Consider the following 23,025-nt stretch of genomic DNA (forward strand, 5'->3'; position numbering starts at 1 on the left):
GCCGTAGGTGCTACAGTAACATAATGAACAGCCTTACCTGTCACCACTGTTCAAGTAAATTGTTGCTCACAGGCGAATTAAAATTTGGTAATACAGTGTTCCAACCTTTCTGCAGTGATTCTAATGGACTTGCAAATTTATTCCAAGTTATTATTATATTACTGTTTCCACAATAACAGAGACCATATATACATTTCCACGTTGCCCACTTTCTCCAGATGTACTCCTTTCGTTATTTGTCTGTCAGTGCTTAACAGTGTTATGTACCTCTCTGTGGAATTTTCATTAGTACTTAATGAAATAGATATGAATAATAATGCTGTAAAGCGCTATCTCTGACTAACCAGGTAGTTTCTTCAAACATTTTCAGTGGTACCTTTGACAGCTGAATCTGTTGTGATTGTACTGCCAAAGTGACAGTATTGTTTCGAGTACTTTATCGCGAATAGAAAATACTGTTTCGAGCTGAACTGTAGGCATTTTTGGATTTTGGCTGTACTACTTATAAATGACAAATACGAATCATTTACAACACCATACTACGTTGTTTAATCGCAAGTGTTAGTAAATGCGTCGACATTCTTGTTTCCATATTAGTTTGATGTTATGCTGAGCTATTATCACCTCAATAAAATCAGTAGTTGCATAAATTGCATTAACCAGCCATGCTACATGTATTAGTAAAATTTCGATAAATAATTCAAAGTAAGATGTTCATTATCATGAAGCTACTAACATAAAAAAGAATATGTCCGTATAATATGTGCTACGCTGCCTTCAGATGATACATGATGAGCGTAAAAGAAACTATGAAACGTGAAAAAGTCCGGAGTCGGATACAGAAGACATGCAAATCAGTAAGGAGAGAGGATTACGTCAGATGAGTCTGCCGTGGATTGCATGAAAATGATGTATTCACATATTAAGTATTATGAAAACTTTCTAATAAGTAATTCTAGCATTCTCGACAAGGTATATTGGTTACAAAATCACGTTCGGGTAAATTCGGTGAATCCCTGAAGCCGTCAGTGTGTTCATATGGAGATATAAAGGCAATGGAATATCAGAGTACGTAATTTCAGAATCAAGACACTACACAAAGATATGCAGGAGAGACATCTCACATTACATACGGTCCCAGCTACTGTGGCGATTTTTCATTAAATGAGTATCACAAATAATACTAATAATATAACTAATAACTTTAGAAGACGAGCTTACTCTTTAGTATTACTTTAAAAACATTATTTATAAAAAGCTGACTTATTTAACTGGCTACAGAATTTATGCAAGCTTTATTGAACTGTCTGTTACGATTTTTAATTGGTACGGCCGCTATACAATTCCTTTCATTTTCCTACTGCCTCAAAAACGGACTGGAATTTGAAAACGGAAAATTCGCTTCTTTTAGATGACAAGTACTCAAAGGAGTGAACTATCAGGCTTGGATAGTTTAGTCGATACAGCGTTTACCCGTGAAAAGCAAAGTTTCTCGGTTCGAATTCCAGTCCGCTACAAATTTTCAATTTGCTGCAAAGTCTCACATTAGCACACACTCCGCTACACAGGGAATATTCATTCTGGATTTAGACAAATGAATTTAGTAATCAAATGGAAGTGAAAAATGATTTATATAAAAGCAAACACTTGTAAAAAGCAATAATAAAACATATAAATAATCTACCTAAAATGTAAATTGAAAATAAATGAAAAGAAAGCTTGGAATTAACATTATGACGAAAAACATACCTTAGAAAGCTTCAAGAGGTTATCAATAGCATTGAAAGTAGCACATACGTGGGTGCACATGTACTCAACGATCTGGCGGAGCATAGTTGCAGGCAATGTTGCGGATCTGATAACTGAGTTAGTGAACTCTGTGTTTTGCAGCTCATTTTACTCCATTGAACAGTAAATTCACAGAACTCTCAAAATTAATATCTTATGTTATTTTACATTTCACATTAACAAAGTAATGGGATAATATTTCATAATGTTTAGTCTAGTAGAAATCTTTGGATAACACAGGATATATTTAACTGATGAAAGGAGAAAACATAAAAATGCAGCAAATGAAGCAGACGAAAGGGAATACAAACGTCTAAAAAATGAGAATGACAGCAACTCCAAAATGGCTAAGCAGAAATGGCTAGAGGAGACGTTTAAGGATTTAGTAGCAAAGTTTACTAGGGGAAAGATAGATACTGCCTACAGCAAAATTAAAGAAGCCTTTGCAGAAAAGACAAGCAGCTGCATGAATGTGCAAAGCTCAGCTAGGAAACCAGTCCTAAGAAAAGGAGGGAAATCTGAAAGGTGGAAGTAGTATACAGAGGGTCTATACAAGGGAGATGAACTTGAAGCCAGTATCATGGACATGGAAGAGGATGTAGATAAGGATGAAATGGGAAGAGAACGTTGATAAGGATGAAATTGGAGATATGATACTGCAAGAAGAATTTGATAGAGCACTGAAAGACCTCAGTCGAAACAGGGCCCCAGGAGTAGACGACATTCCGTCAGGACTATTGATAGCCTCGAGAGAGCCTGCCACGACAAAACGTTTCATCTGATGTGTAAGACGTATAAGGCAGGCGAAGTACCCTCTGAATTGAAAAAGAATGTAATAATTCCAATTCCAAAGAAAGCAGATGCTGGCAGGTGTGAGTATTACGGAACTATCTCTTTCAGAAGTCATGGTTGCAAAACACTAATACGATTTTTTTACAGAAGAATGGAAAAACTGGTAAAATCCGACCTCGGGGACGAGCAGTCAGGATTCCGGAGATATGTAAGAATACTGGAGGCAATATTTACCCTAGGACTTCTCATAGAAGATAGGTTAATGAAAATCAAATCTACGTTTATAGCATTTGTAGACTTAGAGGAAGCTTTTGACAATGTTGACTGGAAAGAGAAAGATTTTGACAATGTTGACTGGAATACTCTCTTTGAAATTCTGATGGCAGGAGGGGTAAAATACAGAGAGGGAAAGGCTATTTATAATTTGTACAAAAACCAGACGGCAGTTATAAGAGTCAAGGGGCATGAGAGGGAAAAAGTAGTTGAGAAGTGAGTGAGACAGGCTTGTAGCCTGTCGCCTTTATTATACAATCTGTACATTGAGCAAGCAGTAACGGAAAGAAAAGAAAAATTTTCAATAGTAATTAAAGTTCAGGGAGAAGCAATAAAAACGTTCAGATTTGCCAATGACACAGTAATTCTCTCAGAGAGAGTAAAAGACTTGGAAGAGCAGTTGAACTGAATGCACAGTGTTTTGAAAGGATGATATAAGTTGAACATCAACAAAAGCAATACAAGGATAATGGAATGCAGTCGAATTAAATCAGGTAATGCTGAGGGAATTAGATCAGAAAACGAGACACTTAGAGTAGTAGATGAGTTTTGTTATTTTCGCACAAAAATAGCTGATGATGGATGCAGTAGAGAGGGTATAAAATGTAGACTGACAATGGCAAGAAAATCGTTTCTTACGAAAAGAAACTTGTTAATATCGAATACAAGTTTAAGTGTTAGGAAGTATTTCTGGAAGTATTTGTATGGAGTGTAGCCATGTACGAAAGTGAAACATGGACGACAAACAGTTTCGACAAGAAGAATGACAGTAACTCCAAAATGGCTAAGCAGAAATGGCTAGAGGAGACATTTAAGGATTTAGAAGCAAATGTGGTACAGAACAATGCTGAAGATTAGAGGGGTAGATCATCTAATTAATGTGAAGGTACTGAATATATGTGGGGAGAAAAAGGGTTTGGTTAATTGGACTCATTCTGAGACATCAACGGATCACTAATTTAGTATTGGAGGGATATGTGGAGAGTAAAAATCGTAGAGGGAGACGAAGAGATGAATATAGTACGCGGATTGAGAATGATGCGAAATGCAATAGTTATTCTGAGATGAAGAGGTTTGCAGAGGATAGAGCAGCTTGGAGAGCTGCATCAAACCAGTGTTCGGACTGGAGACCACAACAACAACAATGTTTACTCATTTCAATACATTGCATTTACTTCGTTATATATACATCTTTTACTATCCTTAGTATCCAGGATACCCTACCCGCGGGATCTCTGGAATGCGGCAAATGTAATGTGACGTAATGATACATGGACACATTTGACGGAAATAAATTTTCGTAAGGAATATTACGTCTCCTGTAATGAGCTTGATTTAAAATTTCTATCTGATTCAATCGAATTTTTGGCGATATATGAAAATTTAGAATAACAGTTTCATGAGCTCTGCACGTTTTATCGGCAACTCCGATTCAACGAGGGAAGAAGAGCGACTGATGTGCATCACTGTAAGAGGTGTGTGCAGTTACAAGACTTTTTTATAAGCAGGAGTTCCACCCAAATTTATCGCAAGCTGGAAGGTGATGCATTGTTTGAGGCTTTGCCGACGAAATGACAACTTACGGTGGTATAGGGCGTAGCGTCAGATGATGCTGGAGGGAACTGAATACTATCGTCAGGAGGCATATCGAAGAAATGTTGTGCAGTTATTAAACATCCGGGACTACTCTCGAGAACCGTATAAAAATATAGAAACTGTATATGGCCCAATAGTTTTATATCGAAATATAGGGAGTGTGTGATGGGGAAAACGTGTAAACTACTTTTTATGATAATCTAGAACAACACTGATGACTTTGCTTTACTTGTGCATGTATAATAATGGAAGGCAGGAAAATCAGAATGAATTAAATTTCTGCGATAGGGTTTATTCCAAAGAAAATGACATCTTCTGAACACTCGTCAAGTGTACGTTCATTAGAATCCAAAAACACTTATACCGAAGAAACACAGATTCAAAGGAATGGTTACCTGACATGAAACTTTACGTCGGCAGCAGAGGAAAATTAATTACTGCTTGGAATCTATTACATGTGATGAGCACATGTCTCCTTTATTACCTCCGACAAAAAATAAATAAATAAAAAAAAATGAGAAAGTTCATTTAATTAAAACTCGGAGGTCACATTTTTGATAACTAAAACGATATCTAAATTGTAGAGCAGCCAAAAGTGGCGACTTGACAATTCCATATCGTCCGCATTTTGTTATTTTCAAAGCTTCCTGCTGTGTGAGCACAAATTTCCAATTGTGATCACAGACACGTTCCTCAAAACTCCCACCCACTTGTGGCTGGCGACTGAACAGATGGAGCAAGGCAAATACATTCAGAAGTGTTCATCACGGCTGTATTTGATATTATTCAGAAATCACCCATAAGCAAAATTACAAAAGTTATTTTGTAACAATATCGTTAAGCAACATATATCACACTGTGAACGACAGTCCGATCAAAGTTCCTCAGTCGAAGTGTTTCTGTCAGCTTAAGTACCAAAAAATATTTTATGTTGCTATTATTGTAGTACCTGGTCACTCTTTAACACAAACTAGTTATGTTAAGGATAAGTAATTGAACATTTACGAAACTCTAAACACCGCTCCACTTACATATTTCTACAGTAAACTACTTACTGTCATCGGATCGTTCTCGGATGTGAAAAGTGTTGTAAAACGTGTTTGGATGGTAAAATCTGTCTATTTTTTCTTCGTTGTATCTATAATAATATGTTTCAGAGCTGCTGACATTTCTGATGTGAAATATGCGTTACAAAAGCCTATTATGAGGACAGTTAACACTAACTTTCACAAGTCAAGGACGTACTTAGCTAGAGACAGGGAAGTACAGTTGCTCCCCCCTCCCCCTCCTCACCAGTCAAAAAGAAAAAGTAAAATGAAATAAAAATTGAAAATAAGGCATAACGTGTAATGGAGCAGCTAGTATAATCCGAGTTCTGGAATCTCAAAACTATGTAAACTATTAGTCACTCACCACGAAACAACATGAACTGTCACCTCTCACCGTGACCTCTAATCTCCCTAACCATCAATGGAACTATCCAACACTTCACTGCGCAGACCAATAGAGCTGTTAGTCTTTCACTGACTATAGCATACTAAAACTAAACTAAACTCCGCCCGAACAGGCCATGAAGACCCAAGGCTACCGACCGGATGTCACTCTCAGCCCACAGGCGTCACTCGATGCGGATACGGAAGGACATATGGTCAGCAGACCGCTCTCCCGGCCGTATGTTAGTTTATCAGACCGGATCCGCTATTTCTCAATCAAGTAGCGCCTCAGTTTGCCTCACAAGGGCTGAGTGCATTCCGCTTGCCAAAAGCGCTCGGGAGATCGGATGGTCGCCCATTCGAGTGGTAGCCCAGCCCGACAGCGCTTAACTTCGGTGACTGACAGGAACTGTTGTTCCCACTGCGGCAAGACCGTTAGCCGACAATACCATACTAAAGAAAAAAAATGCTTACAGAAAAATCGTTTAAAATAAGGAGTTATGTGTTTAGACACTCGAATTTTTCAAGATTTTTTCTTTTTTATAACAGTATCTTACTGTAATTTACAGTGTTAAACTGCGAGTTATCGGTGATGAATGAACGTTAAGCTTACTCAGCAAATTAAAAAAAAAATCTGATGACAGGTATCCGTAGAAAACGTCTAAAAATTTTTGTTTACAGTATAATTCTTTAAAATGTGAAATAGAAATAAACTTCTGTAATTGTTTTATACTGTAGATCTGCGCAATGAAGCTCGATGTTTTACGAGTCAACAACGATGTTTGAACTGCAGGTATATATCGCAAGTTTTGATGTTTAGTATCTACGGAAGGCTGGAAAATAAACAAAAAATAATGATGAGATGTTCCTTGAGACAATGCCTATGTTTCAGTTTTGGTACACTTAAATTCTGGGTGTGGAATTTTACTTATGACAGACTATGTAACTGGATTTAGTCGTCGTAAATTTATGTTAGTTTTGATAAAATATTTCAATTGTATACATTACACGTAATGTCAGATTCTCACGTCATTCCAAACTGCCCATTGTATAATGTTTTCTTTTCATATTTACACTTACAAGGTCGAATATTACAAGACATGTCAAATGGTACATATAATGTATATTAAATGAAAGAATATCTCCTGTACTAAATTGAAGTTTTCTCCTTATACTACAAGATTTGGTGATATTGAACTCTTGAAAAATAACCGACAGCAAATGTTGGTATTCTTGGAAGCAAAATTATGAAAATTTGTTACAAAGCTATGCAGTACAGTTTATGAGACCAAATTATAGCAGACGAAATTCAGTAGCACTGGAACACTACGTACTTTGTGCAACAAGACAGAACACGAGATTTTTAAATGCGTAAAAGGCAATTTAAAGATGTACAACACTATGTCTTAAATTATTAAGAATTCATCAGTTAATCTCGACCCATCATCTTTCTATTTAATCTTTTCGATTTTAGTTTTCTTTATGATGTACATTTATACCTTATTTCTGATTTCCTCAAAATAATTCTATTACGAACTGTACCACCTTTAAACCAGTTTAGCAAATATACATTATAAAATTAGTAGGCACCGTAATAAATTATTTACTTCAGTTTAAGTAAATGATCAGCAATATTTTTTCCATCTCTGATCATTGACAACTTCACGTATGTTGGTTAAATAAAAGAAAGCAATCATTTAACCCTCCTTTGACGTCCAGAACAGAAAAGCACCAAATGAAAGAAACAATAAATTTAATGAATGTTCAGTTTTCGTCTCAGCAACGGATCTATTCCGACAATCGAGACTTACTATCAATTTAAAGTGAGACCTATATCCTTCTCAGACCGGGACAGATCTCGGTTTTCAAATGCATCTGTGAGACGTTTCGTGTAATCTCGAGTAATTGTTAACACTTTTAAGCGTTTTCGTTTGCACGTAATACGGGTAACTTCGATCCATCAGCTAATATTAGTTTCGAACATCGCCTTTCTCTCTTGTCCTAGAACCGATGTGCGATGTTTATAATTTTATTTGTGGAATGAGTTTCCTCGACACATTGAGCGCAGACTACTTCAGGCGTAATGAACAATTCAATTTCTCTTACAGAAGACTCGGCAGGAGTAAATTTCCCTCTGATACGAATATTTAGCTCCCACATACAAGAGCGCCTCCGTTCCCCCCCGGCGAGCCGTCCGCGTTTCGTGGATATTGATAACTTGCTGCATATTCGTGGAAAAGCGGACATTTATCTTCCGAGTTAGAAGACGGCAGAGGTGGTGAGCCGTGATACATGAGGACAGGCGAATATCCGTGCAACTATCCACACTAGCCAGCAAACAACAGCCAGAACGGCTTTTATGGCAAGGCCAGAGGAGGGCAAGTTGCTCCCTTTGTGTGTTATTGGAGGCAGCACGTCGTGGTTATGAAACCATACATCGTGCCCAGTCACTAATTTATCTGTTGCCATTCGTTAGTGGTTCTCCGCCGGGGACCAAGTTCGGGCTAAGAATGCCACGCATTGTTTTCTATTACCGCAAGGTGAACTTCACTTTAAAACGAACAACTGGCTTAGCAACCGCAAGTTGCTCAATTACTCACATTATACCGCAAACGCGTTAATTGCAAGAGCAGTTCGTTATCGAACAGAAGAGAATTAATCCAAGGCACAAAACAGCGTAGGCATTCCTGGTTTTAACTTACCGCAACGAACGTTGCTGCACATCCGACACTGTACATAGAAGCCCAAGCTTGCATCAATATTCTTTCCCATATCCATTTACTGTTGAACAGAGCTTTTAAGAGGCTTTTATATTTAAAAAAATGTATCTCAGTAGCAAAGACGTACATACACAATATACATCTATATCAGCATCGCTACACTGCAATTCACACTTAAGTGCCTAGCAGAGGGTTCTTCGAAGCATCTTCAGACTATTTCTCTACCGTTCCATTCTCTAACAACGCGTGAGAAAAACGAACACTTAATTTTTTCTGTACGAGCTCTGATTTTTCTTATTTTATTATGATGATCATTTTCACCTATGCAGGTTGGAGAAAATAAAGTACTTTCACACTCAATGGAGAAATTTGTAGATTGAAAACTCGCGAAAAGAATCTCTGGACACCAACTACTAACATTCAAGAAAACTAAAATGGTGACCATATTTATATTGAATCCATAATAATATACAATTATTATATTCTCCTTGTGGCCACCTTGCAACAGTTCGTTTTGTGCATGTTAATGTTGCGAACTGAAACTACTCAAGACAAAGCAACTATTACGTGGGGACTTACGAAAATTGTAAGGGAGCTTACCACAAGATATTAGACAGTGAATAAAATTCTATTTTCATTGTTTTATTTCTCAGGTCAGGATCACAGTGAACAAATGAACGCACAGTAACTCAAGCAGGAGGAAAATTTGTACAAAATTACCAGTGTGAAGTGCATAGATTAAGGTTATCTTATAAAACTTAGGGAGCATAGAGAAGTATCCATACAGCACAGAATTGTGGTTTTGCGTTTCTGTAGGTCTATTACTAGTTTAATACAGTGGAGGGAATTCTACTAGAAACTATCACTGCTGATGATTGTGAATTAATTTACTAGATAAATTGTGTAGCGTAAATAATGTTCTCTAATCATGGATATAAACAGTAACAATAACGTTTATTTATGTTTGGGGCCACATGCGCATTAAATTTCTGCAGAGATGCTATTTTCCTGTGTCATGCTCTTTTCATATCAAATAAACACCTTTTTCATTGTCGATTGGCTATATTCGTCCCTTTGATACTAACAAGTAACATCACAGAAAAATTACGCTGTATACTCTCATTTGTCAGCTCAGAATCACATTTAACACAACAGCAAGAAATAAAACAGGTTAAGACGGTTACAATTTCGCTTCCACGCATTTTTCGTCTAATGCTAGTATCCTTCCTCTGTCGAGCCAGAATTTGATCCGACCGCACTTGTACAATGCCGTACGGTTTTTTTTTTTTTTTTTAGAAAGAATGTGCTATAGCCATATATACGTGTTATCAACGTCTTTAGGACTTTCATTCATTTGCCGACTCTCTTGCTTCAAATTTAAGCTAAAGTATTGTTGGAATAATTCCTGAAATGCTGTTTAAAACTGCATCTGAAGACATGGGTTGTTTTTCCCACACGAATAAATAAATAAATAAATAAAATTATAAAAGTTGAGGAAGGGGCAGGAGGAGGAGTTGATTAAACGCGCCTGCACTTTACGAATCCTCCTGCCACAATTCCATTCCAGGAAAATGTTGAGTCAACATATTTCGCCATATATAATGTAAACATTATGTTGTATGTCTAGTGCCTACATTCCTCTGATAAGTCTTTTGCAACTGGGTAAGTTTAATATCACACTTGTTCAGTGAAATGTTTCGCTTTTTTTTTTGAATCAGTTCATACGAATGTAATTACAGGCAGGTATATATCATTTGAAACTTGTTTGTTAATAATCTAAACGTATTACACTTCTGATAGAGAAAGATAATACATATCTTGGTTATATTAATTTTTATTCACGGTTCAACCTCTTGTTGTTGAGCATGTAGTTGATCAGCCACAGTGTGAGTGTCACAGCTGTGATTAACAATCTTCAATAAAATTTTGTTAAGCACCCTTATGGTCAAAGTCAAGGAATGTATTGCTATTTTTTAATACCGAAGCCGTCGTAATATGACATTTTAAACTGAATCTTCCTGGTTAGCTGGTAACAGATTTTATTATATAACGCACAAGAGGCATATTTCAGCAGTATCGCCATTATCAAGTGCACCTGCGATTGCAGTTGATAAATTTTATTTACTTTTTCGATATTTGTTTGTGGAGCTAATTGCACATGTATACTTACGTCTAGCTAGGCGAGAGGTTCATACTGCATAACTGATTAAAATTTATATATACTTGGGACACTATCCGCACGACATATTAAACGAATAGACCGAGTTCAAACATAAATATTACATGGAAAATTTTGTTGACTTTCCGAAACATGGTAATGGATAAAAAATAAACAACCAAATTTCACACCTGCAACTAAGTTATCTTAAACTCAAACAACGCCGCTGAATGGCTGTAACCATTTTGTAAACATACAGCATCATTGAGAACTGTCAACTAACTGTCAAATTATTACGTCTTTTTATTTTACTTTAATAAAAACATCGATAATTGTTGAAAGGATTCATCAATGATGCAATACGTACGTCTCGCCCAGTCAGACGTAAGCATACGTGTACAGTTAACTCCAGGCACTAATTTCGCAATAGTAAATGAAATTCACCAACTTTAATATCCGAAGCTCCAGTTGACAATGATATCATAGTAAATATAGTAAAATTGTTAGCAGTTAACTAGAAAAATTCAGTTGAAAATATATTGCCACTCTCAAAAGGGTAGAATTTGAGACATTCGTTCTTACGGAAAGGTGCCATTTCCTTATAGCATGTTACATAGCGGCTTTCGCAGTAAAGATCTAAGTATTCGATACTTTTGATCATGGTACCGAAGGCTAAATTGTGATCGGCTGTTTTATTTGAATGGTCTGTAAAGTATTTTTAGACTTAAAAACACTGTAAGTTATTGCCTTTACGTTATTTCTGGATAAATACTTTTGAAACTGGCGCAAAAAAATTGAGAACACCTGATACTTTCGAACACAGCCGAGATTACTACATGTGATACTCTATTTAATTTTAATAGTTTGTGAAGTGTTAAGCTCTGACTGGAGTGAATGGCAGGGGTAGGGGTTATAAAGCACAACTATGTTAGTTCAGCGATCATAGATTCCTTCCGATTTTTTATTTCTCTCCATCTTGTATTTTTTAATTTATCACTAACGTCATCTTGCAATTATAAATATTTGCCATCCGCCATCTTGACATAATGAATTCAGCCTCATTTATGACGTCGTTGCCCCTGGCATGTAGGCAAACACACTGCCCCTCATTCTCTCTCCCTCTCTCTCTCTCTCTCTCTCTCTCTCTCTCTCTCTCTCTGTGTGTGTGTGTGTGTGTGTGTGCTATTCATAGAATACGCTATTTTTCAATTCACGAATCAGATTATACATCCTTCAAATGACAAAATTTGCCAACTGGTATTTTTTGTGACATTTGATTGCGCAGTTTATAGTATTCTCCTGGATAAACTCGAACATTACGGTGTGAGAGTTCTTGTGGGTAAGTAGATTTCTTTCTGTCTATAGCTGCAGAGTGTTGCATTAAGAATCTCAGTGAGTGCACACAATGAAACAGTATCTTTAGAGTGGAGAATAATCTGTAAAGGTGTACAGGGAGCGATACTGGCTACGCTCTTCTTGTTGTTGCACTGTAGAGCTTTCTGGAGTTATTAGAGGAGATAGAAAGGAACATTTCTGTTATGTGACATGAATGTCGCAGATGCACCGTTTACCTGCTACGGTTTTTGAGGTATCGACGCTTGATTTCCCTTACGCCATCGTTCACAGTTCAACAGCAACAAAAAACATGTCTGGGAGTTGAAATATCCTAAGAGAACTCTTGCGTTTCAGCATCAACGAAGACGTTCCATAAATAAGTGGGCCGGTATCATTCACAACCATCTGCTAGAGCCGTATTTTCGGCCAAATAAGCCCGGTGTAGGACATTACCGCATCTTTCTCCGTGAAGCACTACTGGAAATGCTGGAGAATGTCCCCTAGCGGCATGAAAGGACTCCGCCACACTTTGACTTTAATGTCGGAGAACATTTAGGCAACATTTTCCACAGTTGCTGGATGGGACGGGGGAGGCCAGTACTGAGGTTACCACGTTCTTCCAACTGCACTCCTATGGATTTCTTTCTGCAGAGGGAGATGAAATGTTTGGTGAAATGTTTGATGTGCGACACATCTTTAGACATTCCAGAAGAGCTTGTTGCTTGTTTGGGTAACGCTATAGCCATTATTAGTGAAACATCTGGCACTTTTCAGCGTGTTAGGCAATCATAAGCCACAGGTGTCAGTTGTGCATTACTGTAAACGGACGGCTTTTCAATAACACCTCTGAAAGAATATTCATCACACAGCAGTCTGAACGGCCGTCTCTGAACATCACTAGCGTCAAAACGTTCATGGGCCTCTACCGAGGAAACGGTGCACCTATGACATTTATGTCGTATGAAGAGTTTCGTTTTATCTCCTCTAAACACACAAAAATGTTGTAAACGCTATTTCTTTTACATCCCATATATAAATGGTCTTCAATCACATATCTAAGAAGCTGAAGTAGTTCTCTTTGATGACGTCACAAGTATTGTAAACAGGCCTAACAGATCAACTGCAACACTTAAAAAAGATAAATAATATTTCTTGACAATTGACAACTGCTCTCTGTAATTGGACTGTCACTAAGTTAAGATAAACACACTGCACGCAATTCTGTACTGCACCAGGCCTGTCAAGGGGGTGTATAAATACATAAAGAGAATATTCAAAATTCTTTGGTGTTTACGTTGATGAAAACCAGAACCGGGTTTCACATCACATATCTGCTTAAAGCTCTAAGCTGAGCAACTTTTGCGTTACTAATATCAGGTTTTGGAGTCAAAACTGTCGAAAAAATTGACTTAATTTTCTATATTTTCGTTCCCTAAGTCCGATGGCATCATATTATGGGTAACTCAACACTGTGGAAGAAAATGTTTGTTGTAATAAAGCGTGTAATAAGGATAATATGTGATGTCGACTCTAGAACCTCTTGTAGACAGCGCTTTAAACAGTTGGACGTACTGGCGTCAGCTCACAGTACATTCACTCCCCTATGGAGTCTGCTAACAATCAATCTTAGTCTGGAAAAAATAGGAACATCCATAAATATAATACTAGAATGAGATTTGATTTAGAATACACACAACCTTACTGTGACACAGGAAAGAATGAGGTACTTGACCGGAAAAATCTTTAAACTGAGGTCCTTGCTGCTGTCCAGCTCTTTCATCTTCATAAAATTTCTTAATGTGCGTTGGCATATTACACGCGTTCGTGTGTTTGTGTGTGTGTGTGTGTGTGTGTGTGTGTGTGTGTGTGTGTTTGTAACATATCTAAGTATAAATCACTGTATGTATGAAGAAAACGTGACTTAAAATAATAATGAAACAGGATGAGTAAAGCTCCATATTTTTGTCAACTGTAATTATTAAATTGTCTCTTTCCACACCATAATGACAAGTCGCAATTAAGATGATCGATGTAACATGTGAATAACTAATTAAATAACTAGCTGTATATATGGATTAGTTCCTATGTTTCTTTATGTCACGTCTTGTAACGAATATTCAGTGTTTGCGACAATACTCATTTCTAAACAAAATTCGTATCAAGATGTCTTTTGGATTACAAATACAGGTCATCTGTCTTTTAACAGCTTGTTAAAGTACTAGAGAAGAAAAAGCAACAAGCTACGGCCGTTACTTAACCCCATTTATAAGAAACCATTTCTGCACGGCTTTGTTACTACACCAGAATGAGAAAGGGAATAAGTTACAATAGTCAGTTACTCCTTATTCTTCCTGTCGAAGTGTTAAGAAGTTCCTAAACAGTCAAAGACAAGATACTGTCAATACGATGTGTTTTTGTATGTGCGCTTATTTCTAACGCTGTCAAAATTCAACGTTTTTGCAGCTGATGATATCCAAGCAAGCTTCTGAATAAATAGTAGCACGTAAAAGTCAGGGAATTTTGCAATACATTCAATGATATAATGAAACAACTAAATAGTAAACGACTAATTTACATTTTTCTGGAAGTGGTGCTACAGCCCATACTACACATTATATTATTGTACTCTTCTTTTCAATGTGTCACGTAATCCATTACAATGAGCATATAGTTTACTTTAAAGAGGTAGGTATAACAGTTATAACAGGTGGAGGAGGAGTAGATTAGTTTTTAACGTCCCGTCGACAACGAGGTCATTAGAGGCGGAGCACAAGCTAGGGAAGGATGGGCAAGGAAAGCGGCCGTGTCCTTTGGAAGGAACCATCCTGGCATTTGTCTTAAGCGTTTATGGAAATCACGGAAAACCTAAACGAGGATTACTGGACGCGGATTTGAACCGTCGTCTTCCCGAATGCGAGACCAGTGTGCAGACCACGGCGCCCCTTTTGTTATAATAGGTACTAACAGTTACAAGCATTCTCCCCTTCACGTGACATCACCTACACATCCATACATACAGGGAGGATAGGGATATAACAGGAACGATCATTCGAAGCAAATAAGGCTAGTCAAAATGGACTCTTAAATGCATACCTTAGGAGCTATATGCACTTCTTCATCTTTGATACTTTGAAGCAAATCGCTTCTCCTGCAAGATTTTTGCTTTCCATATTTTGGGAGGAGGTAGTATGCTCCAACAAAAGAAAAAATTGTCTGGTAGACATGGACTCTAAGATGCATACATTAAGGAGTATAATCATCTGTTAAGTAGAAGAGATGTGTTTCACAGTATTGAAGATGAAGTACGAATAACTCTTTCAGTTATTCATTTTAGAGCCCATGTTTGCTAGACGTTTTGCTTTCAATGATCGCTCCTGTCATATCCCTGAATATAGACCATTCTTCCTGGGACACCCTATATACTCCGCAAGTCACAGTACAGTGAATAACCAAGCGTACTTTGAGTAATTGCTAGAGAGTCCCTTCCATGTTTCACTTGCAAATAGAGTGAGGGAATAATGATTGCCTATACGTCCCAATAGGAGCTCTAATCCCCCTTCTTTTATCCTTACGGTTATTCCGCAAAACTAGCGATGGAGACAGCAGAGTAGTTCCGCTATCTGTGATAAATGCTGGTTCTCCAAACTTCATCAATGGAGTTGATGAAAGATTATTTTCGGGACCGATGACCTCAGCAGTTTGGTTCCATAGGAACTTACCTCCACCAAATATTGTTTTCTTCTTTCCTAGGACTCACATCTAAGCTCACGATACACTACAGCAACACACTCGTACCGATCGAAACGAACGATAACAAGTCTTTCAACATGTCTGCAAATTGCTTCGATGACCTCCCTTAATCTAATCTGGTGGGGAACCCAACACTCCAATAGTACTCGAGAACGGGTTGCACCAGCGTTCTGCACGCTATCTCCTGTCAATTTACGCCATACTAATGGAGCTATAGCCCTACCGAACTATTGTAATTTAGTATAATTTTACCTAAATAACAGTGGTACGTGGGTTCTCTTTTCGTACCACACTTACCCACCATATCTTAGGTACCATAAAACAGGAAGCGGGATGGAATCATGATCGGTGGTCATAATTTATAACTAAGACGGTTTATTGACATTACGCCTTTTAAGGAATTTGACAATTATAAATTGTTAACGGGCCACTAGATAAAGATTTACAAATAGAGTTAGAAACCCAACGTACTGAGTGCTCCAATAAACAGTCCCTTAAGAGAAAGTTATAAAAAACTTAATGTGCTAAATCTTAAGCATAGCAATTATCGATTACTTCACATAGCCACTTCATCAAACTCCTTAAAACCAGTTATTACATTAAGATGGCCACACTTCAAACATTCTTCACTAAAAACCCTTATAATTTACTACTTCAACCCGTTAAAGAAGCACTTATTAAAAGGTCAATTACAGACTTAACGTTGCCGGGCACTAATACCCCTTGCTTTATTTTCTCTTATTAAGAAAACAGAATTACCGACAAACTTCAGAAATTCGAACTCTCGTATAGGATTTCTCTCAAAATACATATAATGAAAACAGTTTCCAATACAGGGTGGCTTCATTACATTTCAACACTAGTGCCCAGCTAAGATCCAATTACATAACATGATAGAACCACTTACATAAAAAACCACAGCAGAAACACTGACCTTTGTAAACGAATGCTCACATACTCAGACGTGTAAATAAAGATTACTAGAAAGAGCTGCGCAAGGAACTCAGCGGATGCTATGCAATTTAAAGTTTAGCCAGTTGCCAGTCGCTAAGATTTAAGGAAACAGGTTCGTATAATAACAGGTTACACACAATATATATTTATATATCTACCAGATTAACCCGCCTTGGCGGAAGGAAGACAAATGCTTAACTTCGGAAGGCGGTATGTGAACAATTCCCGGCAGTCGCTAGATGTTTAAGCACTGCCAGGCCTAGACCTCGGATGACATTTCACTCCCTGCCAAGGCGTTGGCACAATCAAAGGTTTTTGCGCGAATCAAAAGACATTCCAATAACTCTGAAACACAGAAACACTCGACAGAACACGTTACACTACTGACAAATTCGCAACTTTGACCTCGAGCATTTTACACGTGGACAACTGTATTAATAAAGTGCAGGCTTTGAAAACGCCAATCATTTGATTACAAGAAACACAGAGCACTAGTATAACTTCTGAGAAAGCTTTCAAATAACGGCCACCATTTAACTAGGCCAACTGAACTCTTCCACACCATCTTAAAGTTCGACTATTAAAGTCTCTCCATAATTATAAAATTTAAATGCCTCTGAGTGTGTCGGTCAACAAAACAGAATTACGACCACTTATTTCATATCACGTAGATAATACGAAGGAGCGGGTTCCACAGATTCACCGCTTCACTTCAAATTTTGTTCCCATCGAAGTCACAGAACTTGTATCTCCAAGCTGCACATGTCGCCAAAACGCCCGACCAACTTCACACCACAACGGATAACAGTTATCACGCTCGTTCGACAGCCATTGATACTCGTCTCTCACCGAAAATCATGAGATCTCGAGGGTTACCCGTCGGAGGCTAACAACCAAATCACTTCGCCCGCCAACCCGGAAGAAAAGACACGCGAAAAGCAAAGATACCTTAGCTCAACCACAATCGATCTCAACAATACGTAGACAAAATAACACTGCCGCCAGCGCGCCACGGCTCAAACAGAAAACCCTGTCCCTATGTTGCCATGTATACTATACCCCAACAGAACAAATAGTCCTGTTACGGGAAAAGCCACTTATAACCCTTTTACTAAAATTTACATTTGTTTCCAAATAAAGTACACTATGCGAGGGTAGCCCTGTTAATAGGAAAAGCTAATAAATAGAGTTACCCTTTTTACAGGATTTGACCTTGTGTTGTGTCTAATGGAATAGTAAACCAGACTATTCAGTGCTTTTCCTAAGATCTTACCTAGCGGTTAGATAAAAACGCAAATGAATAATATGGGACAACTCAGTTTCAAGTTCAAAATGGTTCAAATGGCTCTGAGCACTATGGGACTTAACATCTGAGGTCATAAGTCCCCTACAACTTAGAACTACTTAAACCTAACTAACCTAACGACATCATACACATCCATACCCGAGGCAGGATTCGAACCTGCGACCGTAGCAGTCGCGCGGATCCGGACTGAAGCGCTTAGAACCGCACGGCCACCACGGCCGGCAGTTCCAAGTTCATTTAGTGGTTTAAAACATGTACTAATGGTCGCCAGCCTCTCCGGGTAATGAAACAGTGAAGAACTGGAAAAGCAGAAGTATTAATTTTGTCCACTTTCTTGCTACTGTTTAATTTCGTTCTTCAAATAAATATTATTCCACTTAAACAATGTTGGACTACACCCTTATATATTACGTTTTGAAAGAGAAAAAAGCCCAGTAGGTAACTTCAAGGGAGCAAAAAAAAAAAAAATTTGGCCAGGGGGACCGTTAGAAAAGCATTTTCTATAATCAACAGACTTAAATAGTAAAATACTTTGATACTAAAACACACACTTTTTATACTGAACATTTCACTTCAAGATAACCCCTTTCTTACTGGAATTTACTTTCAAAAGCTATTACTCTTTGAAATAATTCTATATAGTCATTTAACAGATTGTAGTAACTTGGTTTAACTCTGATTAAATTTCACCTAAGCAAACTTTTACAATAACACTTTTCAATAGTTAAGAAAACATAGAAACAGTTTGCTTTACATCTACAACTACTTTACAGCTACAGAAAATATAGCAGCAATATATGAAAAATTTAAAGCAAAAAAATTATAAAAATTTAAATGAACCATAAGTAAATAATGCTATACAGCCTCGCTGCCCTGCAACTGAACTTATATGTGTGTTCCACATCATATCGTTTCATAATTTTACAGTATTCGAAAATTAAAGGAATGCTGCTTATACCCATACGCATTAACTCATCTGACGTCGTGAATCCCTTACAGTCACTCAGTAACGAGGCTTTCCCGTACACAACAACGCGATCAGGAAAGAGTCTCAGGCAGTTGACCACACCAAGCGTAAGATCGTTTATGTACATGGAGAACAGGAGTGGTCCTATCACACTTCTCTGGGACTCTTCAGACGTTACCTTTGTCTCCGATGGACACTAACCGCACAGGGCGGGGTTCAAATCAAATGGCTCCGAGCACTATGGGACTTAACATCTAAGGTCATCAGTCCCCTAGAACTTAGAACTACTTAAACCTAACTAACCTAAGGACATCACACACATCCATACCGGACGCAGGATTCGAACCTGCGACCGTAGCGGTCGCGTGGTTCCAGACTGTAGCGCCTAGAACCGCACGGCCACGCCGGCCGGCTACAGGGCGGGGTACTGGGTCAATTACCCGAAAGATCTTCGAGTCATTACGTTTATTCGGAGTTTCGTTAACAGCGAACGATTTAGTACCTTGACGAATATTTACCGGAAATATACGAATATAGTATCTGACTGCTGACGTGCATCCACGGTTCGCATATTTCAGTATCTTCAAATGTTTCGCAAATATTTGAGATTAACAGCTTTTGTATAGAGAGACGTCACTTTAACATACGCTTCAATAGAATTGTGTAGGTTCGAGGTTGAAAAATAATGCTTGTTTACAACCGGAAGGTTGCTTCTAAGACGCAAACTTGCCGAACGTCACGACAGCTCTGATTTTCTTCCGAGGAGAAATGTTTTCCGGGCCGTGAGGGCTGCGTGTGATCGCAGACACTTGCTGCTCAGATTAACCCTCAAGTTGCGCCAGTCGCCTTTTAAGCAAACAACAGTAATAAGTGCTATCAGACGGCGCTGCGGCCATTCGTGCCGCCGACAAAACGCCGTTCATTTTATTTCCTTCCAGGAAAGTTCTCCGGAGGGATCATTATATAGTGTTCGGTATCGATTGCAGCGTTTTAAATGGGGCATACTGATTTGCCGGCTTCACACCTGCGTGACCGGTTGGTATTAGCCCCGGTCTCCGACAGTAAACGCGGAATGTAAATAATTGGCTTCGTTGCTGCGAGTCACCCTCCCCAACCATTTACAGAACAATAGGGGGAAAAATACGGCAAATTCCTTTCTCCAGCCAAGAATATTGGGGTGGAAAACAATTCGTCAGCTAGGAAAAGAAACGTTAGTGATAAACGAGTACAAATAATGCGGCTATCGATGAAACCGTGCGAGCGGGAAAAGTCTGCTACGTCGATAGTCGAGACAATCGTGCGTGGCATACAAATTTCACACTCTGGTGTCGACTTAATCTTAATATTCATTAGGTATAAGGTTTAGGCAATGACTGATTCTCATCATACCTCGTATCTGTTCTCTAAATGTAGAAAAATGTAGTAAAAGTAATGCAGATCAGCAGGAAAATCAATCCTGTAATGTTTGGATACGGTATAACGTGTTTTCTGCATGAAAAAGTCATGTCAATTGAATGTCTGGGCGTAGCGTTGCAGAGCGATATGATATGAAACGAGCGCGTAAGGATGGTAGTGGGGAAGGTGAATGGTCGACTTCGGTTTATTGGGAGAGTTTTAGGAAAGCTTAGGTCATCTACAAAGGAGACAACATAAATAACACATGCGCAATCCATTTTTGAGTACTTCTCGAGTGTTTGCGATCCCTTTCAGGTAACATTAAAGAAAGACATCGAACCAATTCAGAATCATGCTGTTAGATTTGTTACCGGTAGGTTCGATCAACACGGGAATGCTATGGAGATACTTTGAGAAACCAAACAGGAATCCCTGGAGGGAAGACTATGGCTCGAGCAGAGGAATATAGATAGTCGTTTTCCCTCGCTCCGTTTTGGAGAGAAATACTAAAGCAAATGACCACTAGTGGTACGTGGTGCTCTCTCCCATACACCATACGGTGGCTTTGCAGAGTATGTATGTGGATGTAGATGTAGATGGAAAAGGCGAAACATAAGTCTGAAACAACACAGTCCTCAAATTAAGTGAATGTTTTAATGAAACCTTTAACACATACGAAATATGTCAATATAGCATGCTGGACCAACATGGCTCTTGACATACATCAATGTCATCCCAGACAAAGTTAGGCATGAAGGTAAATTCTTCTTGTTGATGACAACAACACAGTAATAACAGATAACACAGTAGAACTGCTGGTAGTGAACGTATATGAAGCCCTCAAATACGTTTATTATTGGTCAGTTTGAAGTAAACTGACATTGATCGTAAAGTAAACAAACAGTAAGAATTTATATCTGAACAGGAAAACTATTCTGTAAAAATAAGTTTTTATTAAAATTCCATAAAGTGTATACGGAATATAAAACTGTTACGAATGCCAAGATTGGTTTGGGCAGCACTGTGTTATACTAGGCGTAGATCTGTTGGGGACGACAAGCGTTGCCTTTTTCCGACGATCTTCGCACCGATTTTCCCACCCATTTATAGGCAGCCGCACAGATTAACGTGGACTCCGAACAACCGTGCATCTTGAAATTTTGACAGTTCGTTGTCATATGTGAAAACAGCACCAAATCACGGAAAACTGTAGATCCACCTGGGGACCTTGGAATTTCCAGGAAAAAGGAAGGAAGATTCATAGTTTAACGTTCTATCAACTACGGGGTAGAAATGGTGAGGTTTTTAGTCTGATAAATATCCATAGAGCCCTCGAACCATACTTGTAGAATGAAAACAAAATAAAATACTACCTGAAGTAATAGCAAAGATATATCATCAGTAAGTCATTCCTATAGATTACTGTCATCAGTTTGTAACATACAGTGCCTTGTAACTATCTACTATTCTTCTAGACGCTTAAACGTAACCTATGGAATCAACGCAGGCTGATGTGTAAATGCGAGTTGTGATATACCTGGCAAAGGAGACAGTAGTGTACGATTCTAAAGTAACAGAGGACTTTTGTCTAACATATTAGACAGAGTGTCTGCTGCTGCTTGTGTTTTAACAGTTCTGATAAAATGATTTGAATATCGACAGTCCGATGATGAACTCCATCACTCGAAACGCGTTGCTACGTCGTGTGAACATTTTCGTAAAGCGTATTGAAAGCTCCTAAGCTACAATTACTGAATATGGCAACACATCTATAGAAATGAATAACAATATTCAAGTATGGAGAACTTTTACAATCCGATGATCCAAGCAAATTATGAATCATACAGGTAGACAAAAGTTACAAGCAGGAAATCGAGCATGACTAATATGTGCATCATGGAATATGAAGCAGGCTTATAACCATATGTTAGAGCTGTACTCAGCTACCAGTCCAGTGTGTCTTCTATTTGTTGCTGCTTTTTGTAGTAGATTAGAACAGTCGTTATCAAAATGGTAGGAAAAGAGAATGCACGCAATTACTGGCCAATATCCTTGCTACCAGAGTTTTAGAATGTTTCTGAGAAGCCTGTGTGGAAGAGAATAGTAGGCTGCCTTAGTAATTTGTTACCTGACACGCAAGTTTCACTTCAGGACACGAGTAAACACAAAATGTAATTTATTGTTTTGTGTGTGAGGCACTTTCGGGGCAATATGAAAAGTTAAGGACGGTAAGTACCTTCTATGATGTAACAAAAGCATTAGATTCCGTGAAATACTTTTCCATACGTCCAGTCATTGTGATATAAGTGGAAAGACTCAGCAATAAATCCTTAACGATTCTTTTCGGACCAAACAAACAGGAAGAAAACGTCCTCAAGTATCATGAAACAGGGAGTAAGTTTGAATTTAACTGGGGTCCTATAAAGTGAAAATGCAACATTTTTTCCTATTACAAGTGTTGTTGTGGGAGCCATGGAATGTGCTGTGAATGCCATGGTAAGTAGGGTAGTAGTCAACAGCAGCCCGTAGATTACAAATAGATTCTATGAAGTATGTGT

General features: G+C 38.2%; 1 long non-coding RNA gene across 1 annotated transcript in view; it reads right to left on the reverse strand.

The window, feature by feature from the left end:
- Positions 1–23,025, reverse strand: part of LOC126248975 (uncharacterized) — a 927,591-nt gene that overhangs the window by 760,981 nt on the left and 143,585 nt on the right. The window lies entirely within an intron of this gene.

The sequence above is a fragment of the Schistocerca nitens genome, chromosome 3 (assembly GCF_023898315.1).
Source record: "Schistocerca nitens isolate TAMUIC-IGC-003100 chromosome 3, iqSchNite1.1, whole genome shotgun sequence".
Lineage (NCBI taxonomy): Eukaryota > Metazoa > Arthropoda > Insecta > Orthoptera > Acrididae > Schistocerca > Schistocerca nitens.